The sequence below is a fragment of the Myxocyprinus asiaticus genome, chromosome 19, assembly GCF_019703515.2.
Source record: "Myxocyprinus asiaticus isolate MX2 ecotype Aquarium Trade chromosome 19, UBuf_Myxa_2, whole genome shotgun sequence".
In the NCBI taxonomy this organism is placed as follows: Eukaryota; Metazoa; Chordata; class Actinopteri; order Cypriniformes; family Catostomidae; genus Myxocyprinus; species Myxocyprinus asiaticus.
This window is the reverse complement of record NC_059362.1, coordinates 1,348,900-1,368,391: the sequence shown is the minus strand read 5'-3', so window position 1 is coordinate 1,368,391 and position 19,492 is coordinate 1,348,900. Positions and strand designations below refer to the sequence as shown.

Sequence of the window (19,492 nt, the reverse complement as noted above, 5' to 3'; positions counted from 1 at the left end):
AGGAGTTAGAACAAGAACATGGTGCAAAAGCAGCCAACAGAGACAGTTGCCTAACCGCTCATGGATTTACATGATTCCACTCTTTTTTATGTAAGTGCTTGGTGAAGTACTCATGGACCTACTGAGTGTTGAGAGTGTAATTGTTCTTTGGAAAGGCGTATATACAAGGACATGGTGCAAAAGCAGCCAACTATGAGAATTGCTGAAACCCGTGATTGAACAAGGGACCTTTAGATCTTCAGTCTAACGCTCTCCCAACTGAGCTATTTTGGCTTTTTCAGTAAGTACCCCATGGATTTACATGATGCTACTCTTTTTTTTTTTATATCTATAGAGTTTTATGTATAAGAGTGATTTACATGATTCCACTCATAAGTGCATGTTAAAGTACTCCTGGACCTACTGGGAGCTGAGAGTGTAATTGATCTTTGGAAAGGAGGTTGAACAAGGACATGTTTCAAAAGCAGCCAAGAGAGACAGCTGCCTAAACCCTCATGGATTTACATGATGCCACTCTTTTTTTAGATATATATAAGTGCATGTCAAAGTACTCTTGGACCTACTGGGAGTTGAGAGTGTAATTGATCATTGGAAAGGAGCTTTAACAAGGACATGGTGCAAAAGCAGCCAACAGAGACAGTTGCCTAAACCCTCATGGATTTACATGATGCCACTCTTTTTTATGTAAGTGCATGGTGAAGTACTCATGGACCTACTGAGAGTTGAGAGTGTAATTGCTCTTTGGAAAGGAGTTTGAACAAGGACATAGTGCAAAAGCAGCCAACAGAGACAGCTGCCTAAACCCTCATGGATTTACATTATGCCACTCTTTTTTATATAAGTGCATGGTGAAGTACTCATGGACCTACTGAGGGTTGAGAGTGTAATTGCTCTTTGGAAAGGAGGTTGAACAAGGACATGTTTCAAAAGCAGCCAAGAGAGACAGCTGCCTAAACCCTCATGGATTTACATGATGCCACTCTTTTTTTTAGATATATATAAGTGCATGTCAAAGTACTCTTGGACCTACTGGGAGTTGAGAGTGTAATTGATCATTGGAAAGGAGCTTTAACAAGGACATGGTGCAAAAGCAGCCAACAGAGACAGTTGCCTAAACCCTCATGGATTTACATGATGCCACTCTTTTTTATGTAAGTGCATGGTGAAGTACTCATGGACCTACTGAGAGTTGAGAGTGTAATTGCTCTTTGGAAAGGAGTTTGAACAAGGACATAGTGCAAAAGCAGCCAACAGAGACAGCTGCCTAAACCCTCATGGATTTACATTATGCCACTCTTTTTTTTAGATAGATATAAGTGCATGTAAAAGTACTCTTGGACCTAATGGCAGCTGAGAGTGTAATTGATCTTTGGAAAGGAGTTTGAACAAGGACATGGTGCAAAAGCAGCAAACAGAGACAGCTGCCTAAACCCCCATGGATTTACATGATGCCACTCTTTATTGATATATGTGCATGGTGAAGTACTCGTGGACCTGGCCAGCAGAGTATTGCAGCATGCCACACCCATGTACAGCATTTTTCAGTCATGCACTCTATGTGAATGAGGAAATTGAGATTTTTTTGAAAAGTCTTGGGCAACTATACAGGTCAACAACATGTCAAATCAACAAAAAATTCTAACAAAAACGCTAATCTAATTTTTTTTCATTTGTTCCATTTCTCATATAGTGCTCACTCATCTTCATTCCTTTCTTTCTTGAAAGGAAATTTAATGTGCATTGAAGTTTCCTTGGGAACAGTTGCCATGTCACATTCTTCATGGGTGCTAAGCTACTTAACCACAAAACACACTTTTGATACAGGGCATCGATCTGCATTCCCTTTTGACAGATCTCTGCCTCTCGCAGCAGAGTGTGAACACTTTCAATAGATGAGATTTGGAGGCTGACTGCTTTTGGAAAGTACTTTTTATTGGCTCCTCTGAACCTTTGGTGCAAAAGCCATTGAAGGTTGCATTGAGATTTGAGCTCAGTTCACTGGATTTAGACTCCAGACTGCTAACCATTACAGCTCAGAACTGACATTTGCACCTACGCGCTCCCCTGGGTGTGGAGAACGAAAAAGCTTTGTGGAAATTGGCACACTTTAGGACTTTTTATGGGAATTTCAGCAGCCAACCCCTGTTTTGGGCACCAATTGCTAAGAAGGTTCAATTCAGAAGTGAACTCGGAAATGTGGATTCAAAGACCAAAGTGCTTTCCATTACAATATGGAACCATCCTCTTTCCTTTTTAGCCCACTGGGAGTTGAGAGTGTAATTGCTCTTTGGAAAGGAGTTAGAACAAGAACATGGTGCAAAAGCAGCCAACAGAGACAGTTGCCTAACCCCTCATGGATTTACATGATTCCACTCTTTTTTACGTAAGTGCATGGTGAAGTACTCATGGACCTACTGAGTGTTGAGAGTGTAATTGTTCTTTGGAAAGGCGTATATACAAGGACATGGTGCAAAAGCAGCCAACTAAGAGAATTGCCGAAATCCAGGACTGAACCAGGGACCTTTAGATCTTCAGTCTAACGCTCTCCCAACTGACCTATTTCGGCTTTTTCAGTGAGTACCCCATGGATTTACATGATGCTACTCTTTTTTTTTTTTTATATCTATAGAGTTTTATGTATAAGGGTGGTTTACATGATTCCACTCATAAGTGCATGTTAAAGTACTCCTGGACCTACTGGGAGCTGAGAGTGTAATTGATCTTTGGAAAGGAGGTTGAACAAGGACATGTTTCAAAAGCAGCCAAGAGAGACAGCTGCCTAAACCCTCATGGATTTACATGATGCCACTCTTTTTTTAGATATATATAAGTGCATGTCAAAGTACTCTTGGACCTACTGGGAGTTGAGAGTGTAATTGATCATTGGAAAGGAGCTTTAACAAGGACATGGTGCAAAAGCAGCCAACAGAGACAGTTGCCTAAACCCTCATGGATTTACATGATGCCACTCTTTTTTATGTAAGTGCATGGTGAAGTACTCATGGACCTACTGAGTGTTGAGAGTGTAATTGCTCTTTGGAAAGGAGTTTGAACAAGGACATAGTGCAAAAGCAGCCAACAGAGACAGCTGCCTAAACCCTCATGGATTTACATTATGCCACTCTTTTTTATATAAGTGCATGGTGAAGTACTCATGGACCTACTGAGGGTTGAGAGTGTAATTGCTCTTTGGAAAGGAGGTTGAACAAGGACATGTTTCAAAAGCAGCCAAGAGAGACAGCTGCCTAAACCCTCATGGATTTACATGATGCCACTCTTTTTTTTAGATATATATAAGTGCATGTCAAAGTACTCTTGGACCTACTGGGAGTTGAGAGTGTAATTGATCATTGGAAAGGAGCTTTAACAAGGACATGGTGCAAAAGCAGCCAACAGAGACAGTTGCCTAAACCCTCATGGATTTACATGATGCCACTCTTTTTTATGTAAGTGCATGGTGAAGTACTCATGGACCTACTGAGAGTTGAGAGTGTAATTGCTCTTTGGAAAGGAGTTTGAACAAGGACATAGTGCAAAAGCAGCCAACAGAGACAGCTGCCTAAACCCTCATGGATTTACATGATGCCACTCTTTTTTTAGATAGATATAAGTGCATGTAAAAGTACTCTTGGACCTAATGGCAGCTGAGAGTGTAATTGATCTTTGGAAAGGAGTTTGAACAAGGACATGGTGCAAAAGCAGCAAACAGAGACAGCTGCCTAAACCCCCATGGATTTACATGATGCCACTCTTTATTGATATATGTGCATGGTGAAGTACTCGTGGACCTGGCCAGCAGAGTATTGCAGCATGCCACACCCATGTACAGCATTTTTCAGTCATGCACTCTATGTGAATGAGGAAATTGAGATTTTTTTGAAAAGTCTTGGGCAAGTATACAGGTCAACAACATGTCAAATCAACAAAAAATTCTAACAAAAACGCTAATCTAATTTTTTTTCATTTGTTCCATTTCTCATATAGTGCTCACTCATGTTCATTCCTTTCTTTCTTGAAAGGAAATTGAATGTGCATTGAAGTTTCCTTGGGAACAGTTGCCATGTCACATTCTTCATGGGTGCTAAGCTACTTAACCACAAAACACACTTTTGATACAGGGCATCGATCTGCATTCCCTTTTGACAGATCTCTGCCTCTCGCAGCAGAGTGTGAACACTTTCAATAGATGAGATTTGGAGGCTGACTGCTTTTGGAAAGTACTTTTTATTGGCTCCTCTGAACCTTTGGTGCAAAAGCCATTGAAGGTTGCATTGAGATTTGAGCTCAGTTCACTGGATTTAGACTCCAGACTGCTAACCATTACAGCTCAGAACTGACATTTGCACCTACGCGCTCCCCTGGGTGTGGAGAACGAAAAAGCTTTGTGGAAATTGGCACACTTTAGGACTTTTTATGGGAATTTCAGCAGCCAACCCCTGTTTTGGGCACCAATTGCTAAGAAGGTTCAATTCAGAAGTGAACTCGGAAATGTGGATTCAAAGACCAAAGTGCTTTCCATGACAATATGGAACCATCCTCTTTCCTTTTTAGCCCACTGGGAGTTGAGAGTGTAATTGCTCTTTGGAAAGGAGTTAGAACAAGAACATGGTGCAAAAGCAGCCAACAGAGACAGTTGCCTAACCCCTCATGTATTTACATGATTCCACTCTTTTTTATGTAAGTGCATGGTGAAGTACTCATGGACCTACTGAGTGTTGAGAGTGTAATTGTTCTTTGGAAAGGCGTATATACAAGGACATGGTGCAAAAGCAGCCAACTAAGAGAATTGCCGAAATCCAGGACTGAACCAGGGACCTTTAGATCTTCAGTCTAACGCTCTCCCAAATGAGCTATTTCGGCTTTATCAGTGAGTACCCCATGGATTTACATGATGCTACTCTTTTTTTTTTTTATATCTATAGAGTTTTATGTATAAGGGTGGTTTACATGATTCCACTCATAAGTGCATGTTAAAGTACTCCTGGACCTACTGGGAGCTGAGAGTGTAATTGATCTTTGGAAAGGAGGTTGAACAAGGACATGTTTCAAAAGCAGCCAAGAGAGACAGCTGCCTAAACCCTCATGGATTTACATGATGCCACTCTTTTTTTTAGATATATATAAGTGCATGTCAAAGTACTCTTGGACCTACTGGGAGTTGAGAGTGTAATTGATCATTGGAAAGGAGCTTTAACAAGGACATGGTGCAAAAGCAGCCAACAGAGACAGTTGCCTAAACCCTCATGGATTTACATGATGCCACTCTTTTTTATGTAAGTGCATGGTGAAGTACTCATGGACCTACTGAGTGTTGAGAGTGTAATTGCTCTTTGGAAAGGAGTTTGAACAAGGACATAGTGCAAAAGCAGCCAACAGAGACAGCTGCCTAAACCCTCATGGATTTACATTATGCCACTCTTTTTTATATAAGTGCATGGTGAAGTACTCATGGACCTACTGAGGGTTGAGAGTGTAATTGCTCTTTGGAAAGGAGGTTGAACAAGGACATGTTTCAAAAGCAGCCAAGAGAGACAGCTGCCTAAACCCTCATGGATTTACATGATGCCACTCTTTTTTTAGATATATATAAGTGCATGTCAAAGTACTCTTGGACCTACTGGGAGTTGAGAGTGTAATTGATCATTGGAAAGGAGCTTTAACAAGGACATGGTGCAAAAGCAGCCAACAGAGACAGTTGCCTAAACCCTCATGGATTTACATGATGCCACTCTTTTTTATGTAAGTGCATGGTGAAGTACTCATGGACCTACTGAGAGTTGAGAGTGTAATTGCTCTTTGGAAAGGAGTTTGAACAAGGACATAGTGCAAAAGCAGCCAACAGAGACAGCTGCCTAAACCCTCATGGATTTACATGATGCCACTCTTTTTTTTAGATAGATATAAGTGCATGTAAAAGTACTCTTGGACCTAATGGCAGCTGAGAGTGTAATTGATCTTTGGAAAGTAGTTTGAACAAGGACATGGTGCAAAAGCAGCAAACAGAGACAGCTGCCTAAACCCCCATGGATTTACATGATGCCACTCTTTATTGATATATGTGCATGGTGAAGTACTCGTGGACCTGGCCAGCAGAGTATTGCAGCATGCCACACCCATGTACAGCATTTTTCAGTCATGCACTCTATGTGAATGAGGAAATTGAGATTTTTTTGAAAAGTCTTGGGCAAGTATACAGGTCAACAACATGTCAAATCAACAAAAAATTCTAACAAAAACGCTAATCTAATTTTTTTTCATTTGTTCCATTTCTCATATAGTGCTCACTCATGTTCATTCCTTTCTTTCTTGAAAGGAAATTGAATGTGCATTGAAGTTTCCTTGGGAACAGTTGCCATGTCACATTCTTCATGGGTGCTAAGCTACTTAACCACAAAACACACTTTTGATACAGGGCATCGATCTGCATTCCCTTTTGACAGATCTCTGCCTCTCGCAGCAGAGTGTGAACACTTTCAATAGATGAGATTTGGAGGCTGACTGCTTTTGGAAAGTACTTTTTATTGGCTCCTCTGAACCTTTGGTGCAAAAGCCATTGAAGGTTGCATTGAGATTTGAGCTCAGTTCACTGGATTTAGACTCCAGACTGCTAACCATTACAGCTCAGAACTGACATTTGCACCTACGCGCTCCCCTGGGTGTGGAGAACGAAAAAGCTTTGTGGAAATTGGCACACTTTAGGACTTTTTATGGGAATTTCAGCAGCCAACCCCTGTTTTGGGCACCAATTGCTAAGAAGGTTCAATTCAGAAGTGAACTCGGAAATGTGGATTCAAAGACCAAAGTGCTTTCCATGACAATATGGAACCATCCTCTTTCCTTTTTAGCCCACTGGGAGTTGAGAGTGTAATTGCTCTTTGGAAAGGAGTTTGAACAAGGACATAGTGCAAAAGCAGCCAACAGAGACAGCTGCCTAAACCCTCATGGATTTACATTATGCCACTCTTTTTTATATAAGTGCATGGTGAAGTACTCATGGACCTACTGAGGGTTGAGAGTGTAATTGCTCTTTGGAAAGGAGGTTGAACAAGGACATGTTTCAAAAGCAGCCAAGAGAGACAGCTGCCTAAACCCTCATGGATTTACATGATGCCACTCTTTTTTTAGATATATATAAGTGCATGTCAAAGTACTCTTGGACCTACTGGGAGTTGAGAGTGTAATTGATCATTGGAAAGGAGCTTTAACAAGGACATGGTGCAAAAGCAGCCAACAGAGACAGTTGCCTAAACCCTCATGGATTTACATGATGCCACTCTTTTTTATGTAAGTGCATGGTGAAGTACTCATGGACCTACTGAGAGTTGAGAGTGTAATTGCTCTTTGGAAAGGAGTTTGAACAAGGACATAGTGCAAAAGCAGCCAACAGAGACAGCTGCCTAAACCCTCATGGATTTACATTATGCCACTCTTTTTTTAGATAGATATAAGTGCATGTAAAAGTACTCTTGGACCTAATGGCAGCTGAGAGTGTAATTGATCTTTGGAAAGGAGTTTGAACAAGGACATGGTGCAAAAGCAGCAAACAGAGACAGCTGCCTAAACCCCCATGGATTTACATGATGCCACTCTTTATTGATATATGTGCATGGTGAAGTACTCGTGGACCTGGCCAGCAGAGTATTGCAGCATGCCACACCCATGTACAGCATTTTTCAGTCATGCACTCTATGTGAATGAGGAAATTGAGATTTTTTTGAAAAGTCTTGGGCAAGTATACAGGTCAACAACATGTCAAATCAACAAAAAATTCTAACAAAAACGCTAATCTAATTTTTTTTCATTTGTTCCATTTCTCATATAGTGCTCACTCATGTTCATTCCTTTCTTTCTTGAAAGGAAATTTAATGTGCATTGAAGTTTCCTTGGGAACAGTTGCCATGCCACATTCTTCATGGGTGCTAAGCTACTTAACCACAAAACACACTTTTGATACAGGGCATCGATCTGCATTCCCTTTTGACAGATCTCTGCCTCTCGCAGCAGAGTGTGAACACTTTCAATAGATGAGATTTGGAGGCTGACTGCTTTTGGAAAGTACTTTTTATTGGCTCCTCTGAACCTTTGGTGCAAAAGCCATTGAAGGTTGCATTGAGATTTGAGCTCAGTTCACTGGATTTAGACTCCAGACTGCTAACCATTACAGCTCAGAACTGACATTTGCACCTACGCGCTCCCCTGGGTGTGGAGAACGAAAAAGCTTTGTGGAAATTGGCACACTTTAGGACTTTTTATGGGAATTTCAGCAGCCAACCCCTGTTTTGGGCACCAATTGCTAAGAAGGTTCAATTCAGAAGTGAACTCGGAAATGTGGATTCAAAGACCAAAGTGCTTTCCATTACAATATGGAACCATCCTCTTTCCTTTTTAGCCCACTGGGAGTTGAGAGTGTAATTGCTCTTTGGAAAGGAGTTAGAACAAGAACATGGTGCAAAAGCAGCCAACAGAGACAGTTGCCTAACCCCTCATGGATTTACATGATTCCACTCTTTTTTATGTAAGTGCATGGTGAAGTACTCATGGACCTACTGAGTGTTGAGAGTGTAATTGTTCTTTGGAAAGGCGTATATACAAGGACATGGTGCAAAAGCAGCCAACTAAGAGAATTGCTAAAACCCGGGATTGAACCAGGGACCTTTAGATCTTCAGTCTAACACTCTCCCAACTGAGCTATTTCGGCTTTTTCAGTGAGTACCCCATGGATTTACATGATGCTACTCTTTTTTGTTTTATATCTATAGAGTTTTATGTATAAGAGTGGTTTACATGATTCCACTCATAAGTGCATGTTAAAGTACTCCTGGACCTACTGGGAGCTGAGAGTGTAATCGATCTTTGGAAAGGAGGTTGAACAAGGACATGTTTCAAAAGCAGCCAAGAGAGACAGCTGCCTAAACCCTCATGGATTTACATGTTGCCACTCTTTTTTTTAGATATATATAAGTGCATGTCAAAGTACTCTTGGACCTACTGGGAGTTGAGAGTGTAATTGATCATTGGAAAGGAGCTTTAACAAGGACATGGTGCAAAAGCAGCCAACAGAGACAGTTGCCTAAACCCTCATGGATTTACATGATGCCACTCTTTTTTATGTAAGTGCATGGTGAAGTACTCATGGACCTACTGAGAGTTGAGAGTGTAATTGCTCTTTGGAAAGGAGTTTGAACAAGGACATAGTGCAAAAGCAGCCAACAGAGACAGCTGCCTAAACCCTCATGGATTTACATTATGCCACTCTTTTTTATATAAGTGCATGTAAGTACTCTGGACCTATGGGCTGAGAGTGTAATTGATCTTTGGAAAGGAGGTTGAACAAGGACATGTTTCAAAAGCAGCCAAGAGAGACAGCTGCCTAAACCCTCATGGATTTACATGATGCCACTCTTTTTTTAGATATATATAAGTGCATGTCAAAGTACTCTTGGACCTACTGGGAGTTGAGAGTGTAATTGATCATTGGAAAGGAGCTTTAACAAGGACATGGTGCAAAAGCAGCCAACAGAGACAGTTGCCTAAACCCTCATGGATTTACATGATGCCACTCTTTTTTATGTAAGTGCATGGTGAAGTACTCATGGACCTACTGAGAGTTGAGAGTGTAATTGCTCTTTGGAAAGGAGTTTGAACAAGGACATAGTGCAAAAGCAGCCAACAGAGACAGCTGCCTAAACCCTCATGGATGTACATGATGCCACTCTTTTTATGTAAGTGCATGGTGAAGTACTCATGGACCTACTGAGAGTTGAGAGTGTAATTGCTCTTTGGAAAGGAGTTTGAACAAGGACATAGTGCAAAAGCAGCCAACAGAGACAGCTGCCTAAACCCTCATGGATTTACATTATGCCACTCTTTTTTTAGATAGATATAAGTGCATGTAAAAGTACTCTTGGACCTAATGGCAGCTGAGAGTGTAATTGATCTTTGGAAAGGAGTTTGAACAAGGACATGGTGCAAAAGCAGCAAACAGAGACAGCTGCCTAAACCCCCATGGATTTACATGATGCCACTCTTTATTGATATATGTGCATGGTGAAGTACTCGTGGACCTGGCCAGCAGAGTATTGCAGCATGCCACACCCATGTACAGCATTTTTCAGTCATGCACTCTATGTGAATGAGGAAATTGAGATTTTTTTGAAAAGTCTTGGGCAAGTATACAGGTCAACAACATGTCAAATCAACAAAAAATTCTAACAAAAACGCTAATCTAATTTTTTTTCATTTGTTCCATTTCTCATATAGTGCTCACTCATGTTCATTCCTTTCTTTCTTGAAAGGAAATTTAATGTGCATTGAAGTTTCCTTGGGAACAGTTGCCATGCCACATTCTTCATGGGTGCTAAGCTACTTAACCACAAAACACACTTTTGATACAGGGCATCGATCTGCATTCCCTTTTGACAGATCTCTGCCTCTCGCAGCAGAGTGTGAACACTTTCAATAGATGAGATTTGGAGGCTGACTGCTTTTGGAAAGTACTTTTTATTGGCTCCTCTGAACCTTTGGTGCAAAAGCCATTGAAGGTTGCATTGAGATTTGAGCTCAGTTCACTGGATTTAGACTCCAGACTGCTAACCATTACAGCTCAGAACTGACATTTGCACCTACGCGCTCCCCTGGGTGTGGAGAACGAAAAAGCTTTGTGGAAATTGGCACACTTTAGGACTTTTTATGGGAATTTCAGCAGCCAACCCCTGTTTTGGGCACCAATTGCTAAGAAGGTTCAATTCAGAAGTGAACTCGGAAATGTGGATTCAAAGACCAAAGTGCTTTCCATTACAATATGGAACCATCCTCTTTCCTTTTTAGCCCACTGGGAGTTGAGAGTGTAATTGCTCTTTGGAAAGGAGTTAGAACAAGAACATGGTGCAAAAGCAGCCAACAGAGACAGTTGCCTAACCCCTCATGGATTTACATGATTCCACTCTTTTTTATGTAAGTGCATGGTGAAGTACTCATGGACCTACTGAGTGTTGAGAGTGTAATTGTTCTTTGGAAAGGCGTATATACAAGGACATGGTGCAAAAGCAGCCAACTAAGAGAATTGCTAAAACCCGGGATTGAACCTGGGACCTTTAGATCTTCAGTCTTACACTCTCCCAACTGAGCTATTTCGGCTTTTTCAGTGAGTACCCCATGGATTTACATGATGCTACTCTTTTTTGTTTTATATCTATAGAGTTTTATGTATAAGAGTGGTTTACATGATTCCACTCATAAGTGCATGTTAAAGTACTCCTGGACCTACTGGGAGCTGAGAGTGTAATCGATCTTTGGAAAGGAGGTTGAACAAGGACATGTTTCAAAAGCAGCCAAGAGAGACAGCTGCCTAAACCCTCATGGATTTACATGTTGCCACTCTTTTTTAGATATATATGTGCATGTCAAAGTACTCTTGGACCTACTGGGAGTTGAGAGTGTAATTGATCATTGGAAAGGAGCTTTAACAAGGACATGGTGCAAAAGCAGCCAACAGAGACAGTTGCCTAAACCCTCATGGATTTACATGATGCCACTCTTTTTATGTAAGTGCATGGTGAAGTACTCATGGACCTACTGAGAGTTGAGAGTGTAATTGCTCTTTGGAAAGGAGTTTGAACAAGGACATAGTGCAAAAGCAGCCAACAGAGACAGCTGCCTAAACCCTCGTGGATTTACATTATGCCACTCTTTTTTTTAGATAGATATAAGTGCATGTAAAAGTACTCTTGGACCTAATGGCAGCTGAGAGTGTAATTGATCTTTGGAAAGGAGTTTGAACAAGGACATGGTGCAAAAGCAGCAAACAGAGACAGCTGCCTAAACCCCCATGGATTTACATGATGCCACTCTTTATTGATATATGTGCATGGTGAAGTACTCGTGGACCTGGCCAGCAGAGTATTGCAGCATGCCACACCCATGTACAGCATTTTTCAGTCATGCACTCTATGTGAATGAGGAAATTGAGATTTTTTGAAAAGTCTTGGGCAAGTATACAGGTCAACAACATGTCAAATCAACAAAAAATTCTAACAAAAACGCTAATCTAATTTTTTTTCATTTGTTCCATTTCTCATATAGTGCTCACTCATGTTCATTCCTTTCTTTCTTGAAAGGAAATTTAATGTGCATTGAAGTTTCCTTGGGAACAGTTGCCATGCCACATTCTTCATGGGTGCTAAGCTACTTAACCACAAAACACACTTTTGATACAGGGCATCGATCTGCATTCCCTTTTGACAGATCTCTGCCTCTCGCAGCAGAGTGTGAACACTTTCAATAGATGAGATTTGGAGGCTGACTGCTTTTGGAAAGTACTTTTTATTGGCTCCTCTGAACCTTTGGTGCAAAAGCCATTGAAGGTTGCATTGAGATTTGAGCTCAGTTCACTGGATTTAGACTCCAGACTGCTAACCATTACAGCTCAGAACTGACATTTGCACCTACGCGCTCCCCTGGGTGTGGAGAACGAAAAAGCTTTGTGGAAATTGGCACACTTTAGGACTTTTTATGGGAATTTCAGCAGCCAACCCCTGTTTTGGGCACCAATTGCTAAGAAGGTTCAATTCAGAAGTGAACTCGGAAATGTGGATTCAAAGACCAAAGTGCTTTCCATGACAATATGGAACCATCCTCTTTCCTTTTTAGCCCACTGGGAGTTGAGAGTGTAATTGCTCTTTGGAAAGGAGTTAGAACAAGAACATGGTGCAAAAGCAGCCAACAGAGACAGTTGCCTAACCCCTCATGGATTTACATGATTCCACTCTTTTTTATGTAAGTGCATGGTGAAGTACTCATGGACCTACTGAGTGTTGAGAGTGTAATTGTTCTTTGGAAAGGCGTATATACAAGGACATGGTGCAAAAGCAGCCAACTAAGAGAATTGCTAAAACCCTGGATTGAACCAGGGACCTTTAGATCTTCAGTCTAACACTCTCCCAACTGAGCTATTTCGGCTTTTTCAGTGAGTACCCCATGGATTTACATGATGCTACTCTTTTTTGTTTTATATCTATAGAGTTTTATGTATAAGAGTGGTTTACATGATTCCACTCATAAGTGCATGTTAAAGTACTCCTGGACCTACTGGGAGCTGAGAGTGTAATCGATCTTTGGAAAGGAGGTTGAACAAGGACATGTTTCAAAAGCAGCCAAGAGAGACAGCTGCCTAAACCCTCATGGATTTACATGTTGCCACTCTTTTTTTAGATATATATAAGTGCATGTCAAAGTACTCTTGGACCTACTGGGAGTTGAGAGTGTAATTGATCATTGGAAAGGAGCTTTAACAAGGACATGGTGCAAAAGCAGCCAACAGAGACAGTTGCCTAAACCCTCATGGATTTACATGATGCCACTCTTTTTTATGTAAGTGCATGGTGAAGTACTCATGGACCTACTGAGAGTTGAGAGTGTAATTGCTCTTTGGAAAGGAGTTTGAACAAGGACATAGTGCAAAAGCAGCCAACAGAGACAGCTGCCTAAACCCTCATGGATTTACATTATGCCACTCTTTTTTTTAGATAGATATAAGTGCATGTAAAAGTACTCTTGGACCTAATGGCAGCTGAGAGTGTAATTGATCTTTGGAAAGGAGTTTGAACAAGGACATGGTGCAAAAGCAGCCAACTAAGCGAATTGCCGAAACCCGGGATTGAACCAGAGACCTTTAGATCTTCAGTCTAACGCTCTCCCAACTGAGCTATTTCAGCTTTTTCAGTGAATACCCCATGGATTTACATGATGCTACTCTTTTTTTTTTTAATATCTATAGAGTTTTATGTATAAGAGTGGTTTACATGATTCCACTCATAAGTGCATGTTAAAGTACTCCTGGACCTACTGGGAGCTGAGAGTGTAATTGATCTTTGGAAAGGAGGTTGAACAAGGACATGTTTCAAAAGCAGCCAAGAGAGACAGCTGCCTAAACCCTCATGGATTTACATGATGCCACTCTTTTTTTAGATATATATAAGTGCATGTCAAAGTACTCTTGGACCTACTGGGAGTTGAGAGTGTAATTGATCATTGGAAAGGAGCTTTAATAAGGACATGGTGCAAAAGCAGCCAACAGAGACAGTTGCCTAAACCCTCATGGATTTACATGATGCCACTCTTTTTTATGTAAGTGCATGGTGAAGTACTCATGGACCTACTGAGAGTTGAGAGTGTAATTGCTCTTTGGAAAGGAGTTTGAACAAGGACATAGTGCAAAAGCAGCCAACAGAGACAGCTGCCTAAACCCTCATGGATGTACATGATGCCACTCTTTTTTATGTAAGTGCATGGTGAAGTACTCATGGACCTACTGAGAGTTGAGAGTGTAATTGCTCTTTGGAAAGGAGTTTGAACAAGGACATAGTGCAAAAGCAGCCAACAGAGACAGCTGCCTAAACCCTCATGGATTTACATTATGCCACTCTTTTTTTTAGATAGATATAAGTGCATGTAAAAGTACTCTTGGACCTAATGGCAGCTGAGAGTGTAATTGATCTTTGGAAAGGAGTTTGAACAAGGACATGGTGCAAAAGCAGCAAACAGAGACAGCTGCCTAAACCCCCATGGATTTACATGATGCCACTCTTTATTGATATATGTGCATGGTGAAGTACTCGTGGACCTGGCCAGCAGAGTATTGCAGCATGCCACACCCATGTACAGCATTTTTCAGTCATGCACTCTATGTGAATGAGGAAATTGAGATTTTTTTGAAAAGTCTTGGGCAAGTATACAGGTCAACAACATGTCAAATCAACAAAAAATTCTAACAAAAACGCTAATCTAATTTTTTTTCATTTGTTCCATTTCTCATATAGTGCTCACTCATGTTCATTCCTTTCTTTCTTGAAAGGAAATTTAATGTGCATTGAAGTTTCCTTGGGAACAGTTGCCATGCCACATTCTTCATGGGTGCTAAGCTACTTAACCACAAAACACACTTTTGATACAGGGCATCGATCTGCATTCCCTTTTGACAGATCTCTGCCTCTCGCAGCAGAGTGTGAACACTTTCAATAGATGAGATTTGGAGGCTGACTGCTTTTGGAAAGTACTTTTTATTGGCTCCTCTGAACCTTTGGTGCAAAAGCCATTGAAGGTTGCATTGAGATTTGAGCTCAGTTCACTGGATTTAGACTCCAGACTGCTAACCATTACAGCTCAGAACTGACATTTGCACCTACGCGCTCCCCTGGGTGTGGAGAACGAAAAAGCTTTGTGGAAATTGGCACACTTTAGGACTTTTTATGGGAATTTCAGCAGCCAACCCCTGTTTTGGGCACCAATTGCTAAGAAGGTTCAATTCAGAAGTGAACTCGGAAATGTGGATTCAAAGACCAAAGTGCTTTCCATTACAATATGGAACCATCCTCTTTCCTTTTTAGCCCACTGGGAGTTGAGAGTGTAATTGCTCTTTGGAAAGGAGTTAGAACAAGAACATGGTGCAAAAGCAGCCAACAGAGACAGTTGCCTAACCCCTCATGGATTTACATGATTCCACTCTTTTTTATGTAAGTGCATGGTGAAGTACTCATGGACCTACTGAGTGTTGAGAGTGTAATTGTTCTTTGGAAAGGCGTATATACAAGGACATGGTGCAAAAGCAGCCAACTAAGAGAATTGCCGAAACCCGGGATTGAACCAGGGACCTTTAGGTCTTCAGTCTAACACTCTCCCAACTGAGCTATTTTGGCTTTTTTAGTGAGTACCCCATGGATTTACATGATGCTACTCTTTTTTTTTTTTATATCTATAGAGTTTTATGTATAAGAGTGGTTTACATGATTCCACTCATAAGTGCATGTTAAAGTACTCCTGGACCTACTGGGAGCTGAGAGTGTAATTGATCTTTGGAAAGGAGGTTGAACAAGGACATGTTTCAAAAGCAGCCAAGAGAGACAGCTGCCTAAACCCTCATGGATTTACATGATGCCACTCTTTTTTTAGATATATATAAGTGCATGTCAAAGTACTCTTGGACCTTCTGGGAGTTGAGAGTGTAATTGATCATTGGAAAGGAGCTTTAACAAGGACATGGTGCAAAAGCAGCCAACAGAGACAGTTGCCTAAACCCTCATGGATTTACATGATGCCACTCTTTTTTATGTAAGTGCATGGTGAAGTACACATGGACCTTCTGAGAGTTGAGAGTGTAATTGCTCTTTGGAAAGGAGTTTGAACAAGGACATAGTGCAAAAGCAGCCAACAGAGACAGCTGCCTAAACCCTCATGGATTTACATTATGCCACTCTTTTTTTAGATATATATAAGTGCATGTCAAAGTACTCTTGGACCTACTGGGAGTTGAGAGTGTAATTGATCATTGGAAAGGAGCTTTAACAAGGACATGGTGCAAAAGCAGCCAACAGAGACAGTTGCCTAAACCCTCATGGATTTACATGATGCCACTCTTTTTTATGTAAGTGCATGGTGAAGTACTCATGGACCTACTGAGAGTTGAGAGTGTAATTGCTCTTTGGAAAGGAGTTTGAACAAGGACATAGTGCAAAAGCAGCCAACAGAGACAGCTGCCTAAACCCTCATGGATGTACATGATGCCACTCTTTTTTATGTAAGTGCATGGTGAAGTACTCATGGACCTACTGAGAGTTGAGAGTGTAATTGCTCTTTGGAAAGGAGTTTGAACAAGGACATAGTGCAAAAGCAGCCAACAGAGACAGCTGCCTAAACCCTCATGGATTTACATGATGCCACTCTTTTTTTTAGATAGATATAAGTGCATGTAAAAGTACTCTTGGACCTAATGGCAGCTGAGAGTGTAATTGATCTTTGGAAAGGAGTTTGAACAAGGACATGGTGCAAAAGCAGCAAACAGAGACAGCTGCCTAAACCCCCATGGATTTACATGATGCCACTCTTTATTGATATATGTGCATGGTGAAGTACTCGTGGACCTGGCCAGCAGAGTATTGCAGCATGCCACACCCATGTACAGCATTTTTCAGTCATGCACTCTATGTGAATGAGGAAATTGAGATTTTTTTGAAAAGTCTTGGGCAAGTATACAGGTCAACAACATGTCAAATCAACAAAAAATTCTAACAAAAACGCTAATCTAATTTTTTTTCATTTGTTCCATTTCTCATATAGTGCTCACTCATGTTCATTCCTTTCTTTCTTGAAAGGAAATTTAATGTGCATTGAAGTTTCCTTGGGAACAGTTGCCATGTCACATTCTTCATGGGTGCTAAGCTACTTAACCACAAAACACACTTTTGATACAGGGCATCGATCTGCATTCCCTTTTGACAGATCTCTGCCTCTCGCAGCAGAGTGTGAACACTTTCAATAGATGAGATTTGGAGGCTGACTGCTTTTGGAAAGTACTTTTTATTGGCTCCTCTGAACCTTTGGTGCAAAAGCCATTGAAGGTTGCATTGAGATTTGAGCTCAGTTCACTGGATTTAGACTCCAGACTGCTAACCATTACAGCTCAGAACTGACATTTGCACCTACGCGCTCCCCTGGGTGTGGAGAACGAAAAAGCTTTGTGGAAATTGGCACACTTTAGGACTTTTTATGGGAATTTCAGCAGCCAACCCCTGTTTTGGGCACCAATTGCTAAGAAGGTTCAATTCAGAAGTGAACTCGGAAATGTGGATTCAAAGACCAAAGTGCTTTCCATTACAATATGGAACCATCCTCTTTCCTTTTTAGCCCACTGGGAGTTGAGAGTGTAATTGCTCTTTGGAAAGGAGTTAGAACAAGAACATGGTGCAAAAGCAGCCAACAGAGACAGTTGCCTAACCCCTCATGGATTTACATGATTCCACTCTTTTTTATGTAAGTGCATGGTGAAGTACTCATGGACCTACTGAGTGTTGAGAGTGTAATTGTTCTTTGGAAAGGCGTATATACAAGGACATGGTGCAAAAGCAGCCAACTAAGAGAATTGCTAAAACCTGGGATTGAACCAGGGACCTTTAGATCTTCAGTCTAACACTCTCCCAACTGAGCTATTACAGCTTTTTCAGTGAGTACCCCATGGATTTACATGATGCTACTCTTTTTTTTTTTATATCTATAGAGTTTTATGTATAAGAGTGGTTTACATGATTCCACTCATAAGTGCATGTTAAAGTACTCCTGGACCTACTGGGAGCTGAGAGTGTAATTGATCTTTGGAAAGGAGGTTGAACAAGGACATGTTTCAAAAGCAGCCAAGAGAGACAGCTGCCTAAACCCTCATGGATTTACATGATGCCACTCTTTTTTTAGATATATATAAGTGCATGTCAAAGTACTCTTGGACCTACTGGGAGTTGAGAGTGTAATTGATCATTGGAAAGGAGCTTTAACAAGGACATGGTGCAAAAGCAGCCAACAGAGACAGTTGCCTAAACCCTCATGGATTTACATGATGCCACTCTTTTTTATGTAAGTGCATGGTGAAGTACACATGGACCTTCTGAGAGTTGAGAGTGTAATTGCTCTTTGGAAAGGAGTTTGAACAAGGACATAGTGCAAAAGCAGCCAACAGAGACAGCTGCCTAAACCCTCATGGATTTACATTATGCCACTCTTTTTTTAGATATATATAAGTGCATGTCAAAGTACTCTTGGACCTACTGGGAGTTGAGAGTGTAATTGATCATTGGAAAGGAGCTTTAACAAGGACATGGTGCAAAAGCAGCCAACAGAGACAGTTGCCTAAACCCTCATGGATTTACATGATGCCACTCTTTTTTATGTAAGTGCATGGTGAAGTACTCATGGACCTACTGAGAGTTGAGAGTGTAATTGCTCTTTGGAAAGGAGCTTGAACAAGGACATGGTGCAAAAGCAGCCAACAGAGACAGTTGCCTAAACCCTCATGGATGTACATGATGCCACTCTTTTTTATGTAAGTGCATGGTGAAGTACTCATGGACCTACTGAGAGTTGAGAGTGTAATTGCTCTTTGGAAAGGAGTTTGAACAAGGACATAGTGCAAAAGCAGCCAACAGAGACAGCTGCCTAAACCCTCATGGATTTACATTATGCCACTCTTTTTTTTAGATAGATATAAGTGCATGTAAAAGTACTCTTGGACCTAATGGCAGCTGAGAGTGTAATTGATCTTTGGAAAGGAGTTTGAACAAGGACATGGTGCAAAAGCAGCAAACAGAGACAGCTGCCTAAACCCCCATGGATTTACATGATGCCACTCTTTATTGATATATGTGCATGGTGAAGTACTCGTGGACCTGGCCAGCAGAGTATTGCAGCATGCCACACCCATGTACAGCATTTTTCAGTCATGCACTCTATGTGAATGAGGAAATTGAGATTTTTTTGAAAAGTCTTGGGCAAGTATACAGGTCAACAACATGTCAAATCAACAAAAAATTCTAACAAAAACGCTAATCTAATTTTTTTTCATTTGTTCCATTTCTCATATAGTGCTCACTCATGTTCATTCCTTTCTTTCTTGAAAGGAAATTGAATGTGCATTGAAGTTTCCTTGGGAACAGTTGCCATGTCACATTCTTCA

The 19,492-nt window shown here is 41.0% G+C and overlaps 8 non-coding genes across 8 annotated transcripts; all 8 read right to left on the bottom strand.

Moving 5' to 3' along the window:
• Positions 1 to 200: 200 nt before the first annotated feature.
• Positions 201 to 273, bottom strand: trnaf-gaa (transfer RNA phenylalanine (anticodon GAA)). The gene has a single exon. It is a non-coding gene; the product is annotated as a tRNA-Phe (tRNA).
• A 4,514-nt stretch (positions 274 to 4,787) lies between these two features.
• On the bottom strand, positions 4,788 to 4,860 carry trnaf-gaa (transfer RNA phenylalanine (anticodon GAA)). The gene has a single exon. It is a non-coding gene; the product is annotated as a tRNA-Phe (tRNA).
• A 3,765-nt stretch (positions 4,861 to 8,625) lies between these two features.
• trnaf-gaa (transfer RNA phenylalanine (anticodon GAA)) lies at positions 8,626 to 8,698 on the bottom strand. Its single transcript has one exon. It is a non-coding gene; the product is annotated as a tRNA-Phe (tRNA).
• A 2,365-nt stretch (positions 8,699 to 11,063) lies between these two features.
• Positions 11,064 to 11,136, bottom strand: trnaf-gaa (transfer RNA phenylalanine (anticodon GAA)). The gene has a single exon. It is a non-coding gene; the product is annotated as a tRNA-Phe (tRNA).
• A 1,748-nt stretch (positions 11,137 to 12,884) lies between these two features.
• Positions 12,885 to 12,957, bottom strand: trnaf-gaa (transfer RNA phenylalanine (anticodon GAA)). Its single transcript has one exon. It is a non-coding gene; the product is annotated as a tRNA-Phe (tRNA).
• Positions 12,958 to 13,639: 682 nt separating this feature from the next.
• On the bottom strand, positions 13,640 to 13,712 carry trnaf-gaa (transfer RNA phenylalanine (anticodon GAA)). Its single transcript has one exon. It is a non-coding gene; the product is annotated as a tRNA-Phe (tRNA).
• Positions 13,713 to 15,619: 1,907 nt separating this feature from the next.
• trnaf-gaa (transfer RNA phenylalanine (anticodon GAA)) lies at positions 15,620 to 15,692 on the bottom strand. The gene has a single exon. It is a non-coding gene; the product is annotated as a tRNA-Phe (tRNA).
• Positions 15,693 to 17,912: 2,220 nt separating this feature from the next.
• On the bottom strand, positions 17,913 to 17,985 carry trnaf-gaa (transfer RNA phenylalanine (anticodon GAA)). Its single transcript has one exon. It is a non-coding gene; the product is annotated as a tRNA-Phe (tRNA).
• Positions 17,986 to 19,492: the final 1,507 nt, after the last annotated feature.